Source organism: Plecotus auritus (assembly GCF_963455305.1).
Source record: "Plecotus auritus genome assembly, chromosome: 4".
Lineage (NCBI taxonomy): Eukaryota > Metazoa > Chordata > Mammalia > Chiroptera > Vespertilionidae > Plecotus > Plecotus auritus.
Genome location: NC_137775.1, coordinates 180278506 through 180292168, shown reverse-complemented (window position 1 = coordinate 180292168; position 13663 = coordinate 180278506).

Below are 13663 nucleotides of genomic sequence, written 5' to 3'. Positions count from 1 at the left end.
AAAAAGAGCTCATCCCAAGGAGAGCACAGCCTGTAGGAAAGCAACCAGCATCTAAAGCAGGGCTGGGCAAACTTTTTGACTCGAGGGCCACAATGGGTTCTTAAACTGGACCGGAGGGCCAGAACAAAAGCATGGATGGAGTGTTTGTGTGAACTAATATAAATTCAAAGTAAAGGAGCGGAGGGGAGAGCAAGAGAACCCTCCGCTCTTTCGGCTCCGCGGGCCGGATAGAACAGCCGAACAGGCCGGATCCGGCCCGTGGGCCGTAGTTTGCCCACGGCTGATCTAAAGCAATGTGAGAAGAATCACAAAAGGAACAGAGACAATAGGGTCTACAGAAGTTCATGGAAAAACAGAATGCTTAAGACTGTGACTGTCTAACCACGATGCTGTTCACATGAAACCAATGCTATATAATAAAAGGCTAATATGCAAATCGACCAAACGGCAGAACGACCGGTCGCTGTGATACACACTGACCACCAGGGGGAAGACGCTCAATGCAGGAGCTGCCCCCTGGTGGTCAGTGTGCTCCCACAGGCGGAGTGCTGCTCAGCCAGAAGCCGGGCTCACAGCTGGCGAGTGCAGCAGTGGTGGAGGGAGCCTCTCCCCTCTCCGTGGCAATGCTAAGGATATCCGACTGCCAGCTGTTAGTCAGACATCCCCCGAGGGGTTCCAGACTGCGAGAGGGCACAGGCTGGGCTAAGGATCCCCCTCCCACCAGTGCAAGAATTTCGTGCACCGGGCCTCTAGTACAAAATAAGATTGAAAATAAACTGTAATTGAAAAATAACAGGACCTATTCATTCAGTGGTACTCATAGCTAATAAGCAAAGTCAAGGCTGGGAAAACCAGGGAGGTCTTCCTGGAGGAGGAGGTGTTGCCCTGGATTTTGAAAGATGGCAAGATGTCAATCAGTGATGATGGGTGTGGGGTGGGTGCCGGGCAACAAGCACAGCAATGGAAAAGTGCTTCTTTGGAAAACAGACGAGTCAACCGCTCATCTTGAGTTTAGTTGGGGAGAGTCTGGAAATACTGCTTCAACCCAAACAAGTCTACGAAAAGCCAAGCTAAGAATTTTGGGACGTATGTGATGACTGGGGAGCCTCTTTAGCTTATTGACCATCAGAGTGGACTTTGGGGAAACGAACCTTACTGCGGAGATGAGGACTGCCTGGGGCAGAGAACAGAGCAGGGAGACCAGCAAGAAGGGCTAGTGAAGAGGTCTTGAGTGACTTCTCACTGTCTCACAAACATCTAGGCCAGTGGTCGGCAAACTGCGGCTCGCGAGCCACACGCGGCTCTTTGGCCCCTTGAGTGTGGCTCTTCCACAAAATACCACGGCCTGGGCGAGTCTATTTTGAAGAAGTGGCGTTAGAAGAAGTTTAAGTTTAAAAAATTTGGCTCTCAAAAGAAATTTCAATCGTTGTACTGTTGATATTTGGCTCTGTTGACTAATGAGTTTGCCGACCACTGGTCTAGGCCATCTGTCTACAAACCAACAGCCTTGGGCTTATTCACCGCTGGAACCCACAACCACTCCTCTGGTTCGGGTTTCTGCTTTGGGTAATCAGATTTATTTCCTCCTGTGAAGTGTTGTATTCTCTTTGCATAACAGACAGAGGCTCTGGGTACACCCGGAGAGGCGTCTGCAGATGAGACAGGAAGTTGTTTCTAGGAGCAGCTGGGAAGACTGGGAAGACTGGGAAAACTGGGAAGACTGGGAAGACTGGGAAGACTGGGAAGGGCCGGCACTTCGCTGGGCCCCGCAAAGCTCCTCTTTGGCAGGACCGGCCCCGGGGGGACGGAAAGCAAGAGAGCAGACCGTGCTCTCCATCTGGGGGCTGCCGTCCCCAGGGAGAGACTGTGCCGGTGGGCCGTGCCCCTGACCCTGCCTCCCAGCTCAAGCAGCAGCCTGTCCGCTTGTGCAGCCCCGAAATTCCTCCCGCCTCTCCCGCGGTGTGCCTGTGCCCAGGGGCCGCATGGGTGCAAACCTCACTGGGTCAGGCTGGGGGAGCCGCTGCCCTCCCGCCCACTCCCGCGTTTATTTATGGGCGCGTTTCACATGCGTTCACACAGATATCACGGCTTCTTCTCCCAGGGCCGCTTTTGGTGTTCGTTTCCTGCGAAGCCACTTGAGAATGCTGTGTCCTCCACCCCCAGATTGTCCTGGACGCTGACGGTCGGAGCTACCGAAGATGGAGCGGGTACCAGGTCCCCTTCGCTCCCACGGTGCTGAGCCGCTCTGTGCTCGGGCAGACAGGGCCCAGGGTCTCCCCTTTGGCCTTCTTTGCCTCTGCACTGACGCCCCCCCTTCCAGGCCGTGTTCCACCTGCCAACACGAACCCCAGCCCACTGGCTGAGAGGCTTGGAGACGTGCCACCCTCTGAAGCAGAGCCTGAGAACTCTCAGCTCACAGCCGCCCTCCCAAGGTTTGTTTCCACTGCCCTTGTTTCTGTGAAACCCAAAGCGGGCTCGATGGGGCCACGGGGGCCTGGGCACCGACCACGGACACTCACAGGGTGTTGGGGGCTATCTGCTGGCGAAGAGGTGACAGAAAGCCACGTGCAGATCTGACGTCAGGCAGGGATAAATATTACATGTTGAACTCAAGTGCCATATTTCTTTCTTTCCTGTGTGCTTTTTGTTTTAATTTTTCAATCGCAGTTTATTTCAATCTTATTTTGTATTGGTTTCACCTGTGCAGCATAGTAGACAGTCATATACTTTACAGTGTTACCCCCGATATTTCCAGTACCCACATACCGTTACCATCCATAGTTATTGTAATATTATTGTCGCCTTTGCTTCATCCGTTCATCTATCAAAGAATCTGCAACAGCCTGGATAAACCCAGAAGGCTATGCTGAGTGAAATAAGCCAGCCACCAAAGGACAAATATTGCTCGACTCCACTCATACGAAGAATCTAAAATAGTTCAACTCAATCGACGTGTCTCTCTCACATCCATGTTTCTCTCTCTGCCTCTCCCCCTCTCTTCCACTCTCTCTAAAAATCAATGGAAAAATATCCTCTGGTGAGGATTAACAACAACAACAACAACAACAAAGTGTAAAATAGTTGAACTCACAGAAGCAGAGAATAGAATGGTGGTCGCCAGAGGCTGGGGGCGGGAGAGATGGGACTTGATCAGAGGGTATAAATTCCGCAGGGAGAGTAAGCTCCCGAGATCTGCTGTACAGCATAGCATGTACAGTTAGCACGGTATTGTGTTAAGGGGGTAGATCTCCTGTTAAAGGTCCCTGTGATGAAAAGGGAAATACGAAAGCCATTGGAGGGGTGGATGTGTTCATTGCCTGGATTGTGGTGACAGTATCACAGGTGTGTGTATATGCCCACCCTCGTCCAGCTGTGCACATTAAATACATACAGCGTATTTGTATCTCCATTCTATCTCCATAAAGCTGTTGGAAAGTGCTGTGGCTGAAGTGTCCTATAACACAGCAATGGGTTCACAGCAGTAATGGGAGATGGAAAATGATAAACAGCCAAGGTCAGAGGCAGTTGGGGCTGCCTGTGGGTGGGACATGGGACCCAGTGCAGGGACAGGGGACACAACGTGAGTGGCGGAAAGCAGTGGGGCATCCAAACGCTGAATGGGCACAAAACACTGCCAGGGCGATGCCAAAATCCCAGGAGAAGGGCCTGCACTCCCAGCAGGCCAGTGGAGGCGGAGGTGAGACAGAGGCAGGATCAACTTGTCTGCTAGTATTCATGGAAACTTTAGGGAACTATACACAGTTGCTTTCTAGAAAGGTCCTACCTCTTTCCACGGGCACCAGAAAGCTCTACTCCACATTCTTACCAGCATGTTCTGTTTCTAAACTTCTTGGTCTTTGTCAAACTGAAAGGAGAAAAAGATGTTTTCTCATAATAGTTACAATTTGTGTTTCCTATTATCTTGAAAGAGGCTGAGCATCTTACATGAGCGCCTTTAAACATCAAGTCCCGCCGAGTCCCTCTTGGAGTGAGCAGCGGACAGAAGGGAACAATAACTCAGAAACAAAAGTCTCAATCAGCCGAAAGATCACCGAAGTAAGTTCCTGGAGGACAAGCACATGTCTTTCCCCTTTTGATCTTCGTTGGTGCCCCGAACTCACTAGAAATGTGTGTCAGGTTGAATTTATATCACTTTGGCGTAAGAGGGGGAGCCTTTTTCATATCTGCCCTTCAAACTTTGATGTTTCCCTTTCAAGAGTTTGAAAGTGCTTTCCTGAAAAATTCAGTTCAAAGAGTTCAAGTTTCATTTCTTATTATAATCCTACTGCTTGAAGGTCCCATTTAACAATACTACTATTATTTCTATGACTTTGTTGTTGTTTTTCCCACATCATTGTGTACCTGGATCTCAGAATCTGGGGAGAAAACCGTCTGAGTTGCCTGGACCCCAAACCTGGACGAGGGATTTCTCTACAGCCTGCATTTGCTACCAGGTTTTTCATGTTGCACCAGCCAGTGTTCAGCATCAGGGAGGTACAGCCTTTTGGTGCATTACCCTTAACTGTAGGACATTCACCAAAGGCGTTCTGACCCCAGGGAAAACATTAGTAGGATCGTCCACATTACAGCCAGTTTTTAAAAATTCCATTAGAATGCAGCAGGATATATCAAGATCTTTAAAAAATAAATCATTTGTGCAGTTTAACTCTGCAACCATTAAAACTTTCTATAAACATACACCTATGCAGCCAATAAAGAACGTACAAGCCGAAACCGGTTTGGCTCAGTGGATAGAGCGTCGGCCTGCGGACTGAAGGGTCCCAGGTTCCATTCCGGTCAAGGGCATGTACCTTGGTTGCGGGCACATCCCCAGTGGGAAGGTGTGCAGGGGGCAGCTGATCGATGTTTCTCTCTCATCGATATTTCTAGCTCTCTATCCCTCTCCCTTCCTCTCTGTAAAATATCAATAAAATATATTAAAAAAAAAAAGAACGTACAACATGAAGCTTTTCCGACACTCCAATATTTCAAATGTTAGGATAAGAGGGTTATTGGCAATAAAGCTGTTATCTATGTTCCCCGTCCTACCCCCTCAGGAGTGGGAAAATACCTATTTTGAGCCACCAAGTGCCATGCTAGACGCCACGTTGGCAACAAACACCAAGGAAGTAGTTGGTTTCACAGCCCAGGACCAGGGAGGAAGCACCTTTTTCTTGGAGGTGCCCGAGAGCTGCCAATTCCGTCACAGGGGCCTTGTCTGTTTGGTTTAAAGCATTGCCCACAGTGTCCTTGTTTAAGTGCAAATGTATAACTTGGAATAAACAAACTGACATGATATCTGGGATTTTAAAAAATTAGCTAATCAGCCCTGGCCAGGTGGCTCAGTTGGTTAGAACAGTGGTCGGCAAACTCATCAGTCAACAGAGCCAAATATCAACAGTACAACGATTGAAATTTCTTTTGAGAGCCAAATTTTTTAAACTTAAACTTCTTCTAACGCCACTTCTTCAAAATAGACTCGCCCAGGCCGTGGCATTTTGTGGAAGAGCCACACTCAAGGGGCCAAAGAGCCGCATGCGGCTCGCGAGCCGCAGTTTGCCGACTACTGGGTTAGAGCATTGTGTCCCCGTACAGCAAGGCTGTGGGCTCCATCCTCAGTCAGGGCACACACAAGAATCAACCAATAAATGCATAAGTAAGTGGAACAACAAATCTCTCTCTCTCTCTCTTATCTATTTTTTTAAAATTAGGGAATCAGCCATCATCTAGCAGAGAAGTGACTCCATCTAGGTGAGAGAAGGGGGTGGATTAGAATGTGGATGTTGCTGTGATTTGGGCGGATACACACAGGGCCTCACAGCCGGGAGGGCGCACACGATGCTCCCTGCCCTGGACCCTAGAAAACCTGCTGCTGCTGGTGCACACTTTCCTCCTCTGGGCAGCTCTGCCCACCTCTCTTGGTGGAGATGGGCCCCCTGCTGTTTGTAGGCTAAGGACTGAGCTCCCAGCTGGCCTGTGATCCATTTCCAGCTGCAGCCCCATCCTGGTCTCTGCTCCTCTGCTGACCCCTGCCCCGGGGGAATTACTTGTCATTTCCCCCCAAAACCAGCCTGATGCATTTCCTCCCATTGCCGTGGCTCGCACTGCCACTCCTTTAAGGATGGTCTGCCTGATAACTCTTGGTTATTTTTCAAGGCCCCATTCAGAAACCTGCTCTTCCTGGAAGCGTTGTGACTACGATCTTCAGCTCCTGATCCCCAGGCAAAGCTGACACCCCCTTCTTTGGGGACTCACGGACTCTGCAGCACTGCTAGCACAGAGCCCCAGCTCTGTAGCACTCCCCGGCTTACCTGTCTGTCCCCCGATGGCAGTGTAAGCATGTGGAGGGCAGGGGCCGGGACGTAAGCCTCTCAGCATCCCCAGCGTCTCTCCCAGTGTCAGGTAGATAGCGTAAGCTTCAAACCTTTTGGCCGAATAAATAACAAATGACTGAGTGTCACAGAGAGGGGACCTGGTGATGTACAGAGGAATTTAGAAACTAGGGAGATAGGGTTGTGCTTCTTGGGATGTTTCTTGAGCATCTAATGCGAGGCCACTGAGATTTAATCACAGCACCCATTTGCTGACAGCTTCATACACTATCCAGTTTAGCCCTCCACACCAGCTAAGAGGTATGGATTATTATGCCTATTTCTTAGGTGAGGAAATGGACTCTGGGCAAGATGAAGTCGTTTGTTCGGGGTTACAGAGCTATGCGAGGTCCGGAACCAAGGTCGTCTGACTCCAAAGCAATCGCTCTTTCTTACCTGCTGCGCCACGCGAGGTCTGCCGGGGATGCAGAGGCCCCGCGAGCATCCTGCAGCCCATTGTGTAACTGCCACAATTAAGATATAAACACAAAGGTTCATAACCAAACACTTGTGTATACACAGAGTTTTACCCTCACGATACAGAAATAATTCATCTCTATACTCCATGTGTCTTACAAACAGAGATGAATAAAAAGCTCCGTCACCACTTTAAATGCACAGATCGGGTTGCACTCATATGGTCATCCTTGGGTTTCTCTAGCTATTGGTCACGGGCCCAGGGCTGGCCCAGCTCCGGGGGTGCTTGTGAGTGACACAGCCCGAGGTTGGCCTTTGTTTGAATACCAGCCTTGGCACTATGGATGTAAATGCCATAGACTGGCAGGGCACAATAGTGAGTGGGAATATCTCTGTTAATTTAGACAGAAGTTGAATCTAAACCACATGATGCTGAAGCCCATCAGAACAGATAGCGCATCTATACTTCCGAACACAGGGGCCGGTTCATGTGGGAGAGGCACTAACAGCGCGTGGGAATGCAGCCAAGTGAACACATGAGGACCGAAGGGTTGGCAAACTCAGGGAATGGTTATTTGGGGCAAAGAGTGAGAAAACACATGGCCACTCAGATCAGCCCACCCAGGCTGGCTGGGCTCCTGAAGGGCTGATCACGGTGGGGTGGAGGCTTGCCCTGCCATAGCCCATCTCCTGCTTCCTTCCTGCAAGGTCTTGGGTGGGAGGGGTCCTGGAGAGCAGGGTCATTAGGAGAGACACTCCGGGTGGTCATCCTGAGGCTTACTTCTTCCCGGTCAAGGTGACTTTCTGAGAGGTTGTTCCTGAAGCAATCTGGGCTGCTCATTTATCTTTGAGTGATCTGGGGGGAGGGGGGTATTAGCTGAAGAGTGGAGCAGTTAAGATTAGATTCTGCTGAGATGGCAGAAACCCCCAAATAACAGTGGCTGAAATAATAATCTAAAAAGGCCTGTTTCTAGTTCACATAAAAGAAACCCAGATATGTGAATCTGGAGCTGGCATCTTACTTCACAGTGTCAGGGACCTCCTCTCCTTTCATCTTGCTGAGCATGTGGCTTCTACCTCGGGCTGCTCAAGCTCCTGCTTTCACATCCTTATTCCAGAAGCAGAGGGGAAAAGGCAGAGAAGAGCATGCCCCCCCTTAAGTATAGTTCTTAGATGCTGCACACAGCACTTCCTATAGTTGTGCACTTAGCTGCAAGGGAAGCTAAGAGCTGTAGTTTTACTTAGAGTGGCCACATGCTCAACCAAAAATTAGAGGTTTTTGGAGAGGTTTTTTTTGGAAAAGGGGAGAAAAAAATTGCAGGACAACCACCAGCCTTTGTCACTGTAAGGCAGATGGGAGGAACCTCTTGAAATTCTTTGAGTGCCTGGGCTGGGACCTCAGGGCTGGTTACTCTAGACCTGCATCTTGGGCCTTTCCAGGAATGGCTGTAAGCTTGTGGGTCAAAGAAAAGGCCAGGGGCCGGAGAGGAAGCTCGTTTCCTGAGGCATGGCCCAGAACAGGCCCTTGGTTCCTGGGTGGACTACCGTGTGGATCACTGACATTTCCTCACACATGATCCTCAGACCGTTGAAGGCATGACTCAAAAGATGGGGTTCAAAACTAGGTTTTGTGGCACCACTTTATGCTATTAAGCAGGCCTCTTGATGGTGAGCAGTCTCAGGACCTTCAGTGTGAGCTAATGAGTACTGTGGAACTCCAAGACTAGAACAGGGCACGCAGCATGTCCCTGTCCACAGTGAAGCTCTAGTGTCCTGGGCAGCTCACCCTGTGGACTTCCCAGAGACAGGCAGGACAAGGGCTCTGCAGCCGCATCTCCGGATGCCACCTCTGACCACAAGAGTGACAGTAGATTGATGAGTTGGTGGAGCAGCAGAGAGAGCAGAAGATGAGAAAGAAGGAAGTTATTTGCAATCTGGATGAATCAGAGAAGGCATGAGGATTAAAGTGGGAACTCAAATAAAATGGGTGTGGAAAGAACTCTGGCTGATCCTTCTTCCAGGATGGGGAAAAGAGAGAGAGAGAGAGAGAGAGAGAGAGAGAGAGAGAGAGAGAGAACCTGACTGTTCCCTGCACAACAGAGACCAGCAATGAGCTAAAGCCTGTTGGAAGGGGCTCACTCCCTCTGTAAGTGACAGGCCAACCACCGGAGATTAAGAGCCTGATGAAGCCAGAGTCACGTTACACACATCCTTGCACAAGCCTGAGTTACTCAGGATAAAGGGCTCATCATAAACACCAGTGTTGTTTGTTTCCATGTCCAAATAGCAGGCAATTGCAGCTTCTGAGACAGCCTCTGCTTCTCTATTTGAAGGTGAGCGCTACAGCGTGTATTTCTAGAACGACGTGACATGACCTGAGAAGTGGGACCAGCACGCCCCTGGGGACACTATTCCATGCACAAGCCTGTCTCACGTGGTGTGATAACTTTCCCCAAAGCAGAGGCAATGGCAGGAGAACCCACCAACGTGTAATTTAAATCTGGGCAGATATGTATTGGCTTCCTAAGTCTGAGCTGCTGATAAAGAGAAGGGGGAAGCAGCAGAAGCGTCAGTGGCATGAACAATCTGTGCCAAAGGGTAGAGGCACCTGCGTCCTTGAGGAGGGCGATAAAAAACCGCAGGCGCGTGGAGAGGTCAGAGCTCAGTAACCGCTGGCCAGTGGGGCTTGGATCACTCTATTCTGGACCCCAAACCTGAGACTCCCACATTGGGACGTGATAAATGCACCCCTTCATTCCTCCGAGCTGTGTATTCCCTATGCGGCCAGGCACTTCCACACTCCAGACCACATCCTTCCCCATGTCAGGTTTTCTTCCAAACAGAGCGGGGATTAAAAGCTGAAATCTTGGTCTAAGAAGAAAACTTTTGTGGACGGACCAGGCAAAATGTTCAGCCGCCAGAGCAGGAGGACAATGAGGCCATTGAGGGGGCAGGCCTTCTGGAATCCTCGTTGAGAAGCGTGGGGTGGGCGGGGCTCACAGGCGCTGCCAGCCGCCCAGGCCTCGCTCAGCCTCTTCCTCTCTCACATAGCACCCGTCCCCAGGAGCAGACCGCTCCTTCCTTTCCCTGGAAGGGAAACAGAGTCTCAAGTTCTGTGATTTGTATGGAGCAGGACTCTGTTATTTTTTCATTTTCAGTTTTTGTCTCGCATTAAGTATTTGGGAAGAAATGGACCCCCAGCTCTTCCCCGACCCCTCACGCCTGTCTCAGTGGCATCTCATCGCTGGGTCTGGAATATTTTCAAAACCCACGAGGCTCTGACTCCCACCAGCCACTGGGGTTGTCTATCATAAATGTCACCTACGTAAACAACGTACATGGCACGAGAAGACGTAAACGCAGGGCCTTTCTGCCCAGTCATTGGTGCGAATAAATACACTGTCAGATGTTTTACATATGTGCATCTTTGGAGTTATAAACACGCACATCTGTTTAAGTTTGTGTATACGAAGTTCACACGCAAGTAAAAGTTAGGGATACCGTTTTCTCTGCTCACACTGTCCAAAACATGTGTGTGTTTTTGGATGTGTAGGAGAACAGGGCATAATCTAAAAACAATATGTCTTTCCAACATATGTTTTTATATACAACGAAGTGACCCAACTTGGCATTGAGATTCGCCTTCTTCTCGAGCAATCCTCCGAAAGGCTGGCTTTGTGGTTTAGACGGTGCCTGCTGAGGCCTGAGAAGGGTAACCGGGACTTTGGAGGGACTGAGGTAAAACCAGATCTGCGATGCAAGCGCAGGCCTCCCCTCCTCCGGGGCAGCTTCGAAGTGGACAGGGAAGTAACAGCAGAATGAGGTGAGCGGCGATTGCAGGACGCGGAGGCCGCCCTGCCTGTAAATATCAGGACATCCGCACGCCACCAGGCTGCCAGGCCCTCTGCATTCCCCATGGCGGCCAGGCGCTGGCGGGGGCCGACCTCTGTCAGGGGGCTCCGTGTGTAAGCTCACAGCTGGGTGCAGAAGGCAGACAGTCTAATTCTCTTGTCAACTCCTTTATTAGTTTTTAATTTAATCTTTATTGTTCAGATTATTACAATTGTTCCTCTTTTTCCCCCCATAGCTCCCCTGCACCCAGTTCCCACCCCACCCTCTGCCCTTACCCCCCCCTCACTGTCCTCATCCATAGGTGTACGATTTTTGTCTAGTCTCTTCCCGCACCCCCCACACTCCTTTCCCCCCGAGAACTGTCCACTCCCTTTCTATGCCCCTGACTCTATTATATTCACCAGTTTATTCTGTTCATCAGATTTTTTATTCACTTGATTTTTAGATTCACTTGTTGATAGATATGTATTTGTTGTTCATAATTTTTATCTTTACCTTTTTCTTCTTCCTCTTCTTAAAGAATACCTTTCAGCATTTCATATAATATTGGTTTGGTGGTGATGAACTCCGTTAGCTTTTTCTTATCTGTGAAGCTCTTTATCTGCCCTTCAATTCTGAATGATAGCTTTGCTGGCTAGAGTAATCTTGGTTGTAGGTTCTTGCTATTCATCACTTTGAATATTTCTTGCCACTCCTGTCTGGCCTGCATAGTTTCTATTGAGAAATCAGCTGACAGTCGTATGGGTGCTCCCTTGTAGGTAATTAACTGTTTTTCTCTTGCTGCTTTTAATATTCTCTCTTTGTCTTTTGCTCTTGGCATTTTACTTATGATGTGTCTTGGTGTGGTCCTCTTTGGATTCCTTTTGTTTGGGGTTCTGTGCACTTCCTGGACTTGTAAGTCTATTTCTTTCACCAGGTGGGGGAAGTTTTCGGTCATTATTTCTTCAAATAGGTTTTCAGTATCTTGCTCTCTCTCTTGTTCTGGCACCCCCATAATTCTGATGTTGGTACGCTTGAAGTTGTCCCAGAGGCTCCTTACACTATCTTCATATTTTTGGATTCTTTTTTCTTTTTTCTTTTCTGGTTGAGTGTTTTTTGCTTCTTTGTATTTCAAATCTTTGACTTGATTCTTGTGTTCCTCTAGTCTGCTGTTAGATCTCTGTATAATATTTTTTATTTCAGTCAGTGTATGCTTAATTTCTAGTTGGTCCTTTTCCATATCCTCGAGGGTCTCACTAAATTTATTGGCCTTTTCTAGAAAATCCTTGAAAAACCTTATAACCGTGGTTTTGAACTCTATATCCAGTCGTTTGCTTTCCTCCATTTCTTTCATTTGTGATCTGTTTCTTTGTCTCCGCATTTTGGCTCCTTCCCTGAGTTGATAGAGTGGCTTTGTGTGCTAGGTGTCCTATAGGGTCCAGTGGCTCAGCCTCCCCAGTTACCTGAGGTGGACACTCTTGGTGCACCCCTTTGTGGGCTGTGTGCACAGTCTTGTTGTAGTTAAGCCTTGATTGTTGTTGGTATCACTGGGAAGAATTGACCTCCAGGCCAATTGGCTGTGAGAATCAGCTGTATCTGCGCTGGGAGAACTTCTGTGCTAGAGACACCCTTATGAGACAAGACTTGCAAAAACCTCTGTGCTCAGCTTGGATGGGGCGGAGTCTCAGGGCGGAGCAGACAGCATTGGTTTCCTGTCAGCCCTGCCCTAATAGGCCCCTGGGTCTCAGTGTCCCGTGGTAATCGCTGCAAGCACCTCTGAGAGAAAGCTGCCCTCGAGTTTCACCTGCTGCCAGACAGTCCAGTTTCTCCCCGAATGAGTCTGTGTCCCCAGAGTCTTGCCCGGAACTGGAGTTCAGCGCAGTTGGGAGCTTTTGAATCCCTTCCACTTGAGAAAGCCAGTTGCGTACTCAGTTGCCCGCCCTCTCCGTGTGCGTACCTTGGTACCTCTGCCTTCCGCAGTTCCTCTGAGTCTCAGTGTGCTTTTCTCTTTCCTTCTAGTTGTAGAATTTCCACTCAGCCAGCCTTCCTGTGGTTCTGGATGATATCCATTTTGTCTTTTAGTTGTAGTTTTGAAATTATTGTGCGAGGCAGCAGTTTAGGTGTTTACCTATGTCACCATCTTGGTTTCTCTCATCTCGTCAACTCCTTTACAGTCAGTACATGTTGTGGATGCCCATGGCTATCATGCTGCAAAAGAATTAGCACTAAAAGCACACTTAAAAGAAAATGTTTGAAGGAGGTGGCATTTTCAGATTGGCTTCTTTCCCTTGGTGATATGCATTTAAGGGTCCTCCATAGCTTTTGGTGGCTTGATAGCTCATTTCTTGTTTTTGCTGAACAATATTCCTTTGTCTGGATGTACCATGGTTTGCTTATCCATTTACCTATCAAAGGTCATCTTGGTTGCTTGCAGTTATGAATAAAGTGGTCATAATAGTAACCTTTTTGCTATAGCACATTTCTCCCACATGGACTCCACATTGAATGTCAGGACTTTGCAAGAACTTGTCCTAAAGATGATTGCATTCAGCAATGTTTGGGCCCAATCAAGCCTTTCCAGTGGTTCCGACTTGTGTAAACTTTGTATTTCCAAAAAAACCCTCTATTCCATCTCTGAACCATCCCTAATGCACATACACATTCCAGCATCTTAACACAACATACCTATTCCAGCGTCCGTCCTTTTATTCTGATCTCATTGTCTTATTTAGTGTTTCCTTCCCTCTAGTCTGACAAACTGAATCTTACTCATCCTTCCTGTCCCCTTCACATCCTGCCTCTTCAATGAAGTATCCCCTCAAGATGGAGAAGAAGGCGATCGGACAGATGTGATTCGAATCCCAGCTCCTCTACCTTACTAGCTCTGTGCACTTACACAAGTTACGTAACTTCTTGGAGTTCAGCTTCCCATCTGTAAAATGGGCCCAATGCTCTCAACATTTCAGGTTTCTGTAATGAGCTACATCAAGTGCTCAGAATATTTTCTGACACCTCAATACATGGTGCTGCCCTCCTGCTTCCCC